The 4059-nt window shown below is 40.1% G+C and overlaps 1 long non-coding RNA gene across 1 annotated transcript; it reads left to right on the top strand.

Moving 5' to 3' along the window:
* The first annotated feature begins 1450 nt into the window (after positions 1–1450).
* Positions 1451–3528, top strand: LOC146312550 (uncharacterized). The gene is made up of 3 exons (XR_014772040.1): positions 1451–1747; positions 2712–2857; positions 3061–3528. It is a non-coding gene; the product is annotated as an uncharacterized LOC146312550 (long non-coding RNA).
* The last annotated feature ends 531 nt before the right edge of the window (positions 3529–4059 follow it).

Here is a 4059-nt window from a genome sequence, read left to right as displayed (position 1 = left end):
CTGTCTCCATGGACGAGGTGACAGTCACATCACTATGTGCCGAAAGAGACTGACGGACAAGCACCAACGTGCCTACAACAAAGTAAGGTTGTTCACCACACAAACATTAACTGAGAATAACCACCTGCAGGCTCCCTGGAACATTACTAAACCCACCTATGAGAGTCTAAACCGGACCAGGAGAGAGGTGGATCCAATCATATTCGAATGTCCTAATGACGTAAATGATGTAAATTGAATGATTGTTTGATTGCAAACCCTGATTTCAAGGCTAGAAATAGATGGTGGTGGAATGTACTAGACGCAGAACAAATTGAGCTTTCTCAAACCTCAAAGAATGCTGTGAGAGTCAGGTACACTCCAGCCACCATCCGAAATATAGAGTTATGGTGTTTTACTAATCTACAACTGGAGACCATCCCCGATTGTAAAGTATGGGAAGTGAATTTTCAGAGTGTGCCAGGGAAGGTAAGAAGTTGTGAAAATCGTGAACATGATGAACATGATGAATACTTGCATGAAATGCTCTTTTCCTCTATACTCCAGATAGGTTCTAAAGCGGCATCTTCTCACACATTGACAGCTCAGAGTGCTCAGATACCTAAAATGGCCAAAACAAACTCTGCCCTTAGTTTAATGATTGAATATGCACGTGAACGTAATCTGAGTAACTGCTGGTTATGCCAGAATATGCCAGAGTCAATACACGCTCCAATGTCAGTTCCAATCCCCTTTTCTAAAACAGATTATGAAGTGTTTAACTGGAATGACTTCGCCTCTAGGTTGCTAGATGAAGCAGATGACTGTTACACCCCTACGTATCCAATAGGATCTCAAGATTCTAATAGATATTCACGGTTTAATGACATTGCACAGTATACTGCAAAAACAATCAATGATCAGTACCTACCCCCAGGAATTAATTATACAACTCTTTTGCGTATCATTTACGTACAGATGTATGTGAAATTAGGATTTGACTATAAAGTCCAAATAACGTTGGCCCAAACAAACTGTTCTAATCCACCAGGAGACCAAATATGTGTACAACAACCTTATGCTGCTACTGTAATAGCTGAAGCATTAGTGTACATACAATCGTGGTTAGGTACACAGACAATAGGATCAGTTAAAGGGGACATATTATGCAAAATGCACTTTTTGAAGGTTTTCCAGTGAAAATATGTGTCCCCGGCCTGCCTTCAGACTCCCCTGATATGAGAACAATCCTCTCTCTCCCTCTCTTGCTTGCTCCACCTTTCAGTGAATGTAGGCCAAAACGCTCCGTTTAGATTTGTGCCCGGCTATGACGTCATAGCCGGGCAAGCACCTCCTCTGAGCCGGAGACACTCCCTGTGCTGCGTGTCTGTGCCGCCCACTGAAAACCTACGAGTCCGCCTCCCGCTCGCCATCGTTTTCTCCGGGAACGCTACATAGGCAAACTGAGATGTTGAAGGCACAAGGAAAGCACAAGTCCTCTGTTGTTGGCTGCAGGAACGAGCACAAATGTCTGCATTTACTCCCGTCATATGACCCACAGAAGACCCAGTGGATTAATTTATTAATTTTATTTTTAAGTAAAATGTCCTCACAACACCGGTAAAGTGTTGCGTGTGTGTGCGGGTGCTAACCATTTTACTTCCGACTGCTTCTTCATCGACGGTCGGTACAAAGCAGGATTTACTTCAAAACTGAAGCTCAAGGATGGATCAGTACCGACTGTGACATAACTGCAGACATGGCAGCGGTAAGTTCTATCATCTATATGCTGCTTTACTGTGTATTTAGCCGCTCATCCTGCCGTTAGCATCGCGGCTAATATGTGTAGCATCTACTGTGTGCTCACACGCTGGAGTATAATATTGAGGGAGAGTCATGATAATCTGTGTGAACGTTAAGCCTCATATGAAGCCAGTTAACTAAACAGAATAGTAAATTGGATGCTGGTGACTGTTTTTCATGTCAGTTTTTGTGTGACTTCATGCTGCTGGGTTTGTGTTATCGGCTCTGTTGTTATGGACGCTTCCTCTCTCCTCTGCCTGCTGTGTAACTTAGATTAGCATCAAGCTGCTAACTGTCTCATACCTGAAATGTGTAGCGACCTGCTGCAAAATCAAGCCGAGAAACTCGAATTCAGACTAAATCAGGCGTTGTGATTAGCGCAGGTATGCAGTTGTGTTTATCTGTGCTTAGAATGTAAGAATCAAAATAATCAGAAAATAAGTTTAATTTCTCCGGTTCAACAGCTTCCTCACCAACACCACCCCCTCCTCTATTCAGTGTTTACGGTGCTTCAACACTGATGCGCTAAAGGACGACAGTACAGTAACAGTAGTCCTGCATTACATTACAAACAACACAGTGGGGGTGCAGGACATGCAGGAGGAGAGGGACACGTCCATAATGACGACTGTTTTGCTTTGATATCAATACAATTCATAAAATCATGTGACTACTCACTTTTTACTCACAAAAACGGCATAGTAACAATGACCAAGTCACACTCATCAGCTGTTATTATAAATATATTAGGCAATAGCAGTGTATGATTGCATATATTGTCTCAGTGGCATTTGAAAGACTCTTGGTGTTTCCATTTCTTGGAATGCTGTGCAGGTAAATGAAAGTGTGGTTACATTTAATTTGTAAAAAATACTTACTGTTGTTCATTATTTCCATCTTTGATTTTCTCTGTACTGCTGTACTTTCAGACTCTGCCTGGCTGTCATGTATTACAGTGAACCTGCTGACAAACCACACATCACATCTGGTGGAGAGCAACTCTTCAAAGTGCACTTCCCAAAGACCATGAGAGGAGCCTGCAGAACAAAACCAGTGAAGACTGAGCCCATGTTTTGTAAGTGTTACATTCTTTTATTTGTAACTAAAATTAAGTCATGTACATGTTGTATTTACTGTATCACTGTAACAGTTGTTGTAAAGGTTTCAACAAAAAAAAGAAATAAAATAGAAAATTAATAACTTATATAAATACACACATAAACATAATGCACTGACTTTTTTGAAGTTTAAACAAAATCTTTCTGCAATATTGCACAGGATATGTGGCCCACTTAATGGACCCCATCTTTGAGAAAGTGTTTCTGGACCCGGTGCCAGACAGGAATGAAGATCCAGAGGACCTGAGTCCACAGTATGAGGAGCCAGACAAGGAGAAGGTCATCGCCAGCTGTGTGTCCTGGTTCAACTAAGAGGAGGTCTGAATCCAACATAGAGGCCCTGGGCGTCAGGAAACGTGGTGCCAATCCTAAGAACCAGACAGGCTTTGACAAGGAGTGACAAGGAAACCTATAGGCTGATACCTGTAAGGAATGAAACATATGGAAAAGATGTCCAGTTAACAGTTTAGCCTCAAAAACATCAATCTTTGATGTGTCAAAGTTTTTTTTTTTTCAAATGGATTCAGTGAATCTTTCAGTTTACTGTCATGGATGATAAGTACATCATTTGACATGTTATACGATGTGATATATGCGATTCAATAAATGCCTCACAGTATGTGTAAAACTTCTCCTGTTAAGTCATGTTTAATATGAACAGTATCTGTTTATTTTGGGGTGTGCTTCCCCATTCATGGTGTTTAGTGAACACTGTAATGTTATGCCAACTTAAGTAATGTAAAGCAAACTGTAAAAAATCTGACATATTTATCTTCATAAATACAACTAACAATATTGTGAAAATCTTTTCTGTCAGTGTCATGAAATAAACCCTGACAGGATGATGCAGGACCCTGACACAAAACAGAGGGTCTTACTTCATTCTGAAGAGGTTTATTTTACAATACTGACCTGCTCACTGTACATTATCCTGCTCAATATACAATAACTTATCACAATCAGATATACTTTATTGATCCCAGGAGGGAAATTGGTAGTGTTACAGTTAAACTCATTCAAGGAAGACTGGAATATAAGTATATACATATATTTCTACAAATATAAGCATATAGAATATAGAAATTAAGATAAAAATATTCTGTAGAGATAAAGCTTTTAAGAAATAAAAATAAAATATTAGTTAACATGTGCATTGTGA

Source organism: Lutjanus erythropterus, chromosome 16, assembly GCF_056507025.1.
Source record: "Lutjanus erythropterus isolate fLutEry1 chromosome 16, fLutEry1.hap2, whole genome shotgun sequence".
In the NCBI taxonomy this organism is placed as follows: domain Eukaryota; kingdom Metazoa; phylum Chordata; class Actinopteri; order Lutjaniformes; family Lutjanidae; genus Lutjanus; species Lutjanus erythropterus.
Note: the sequence above shows the minus strand (reverse complement) of the source record. Positions and strands in the feature narration are given on the sequence as shown.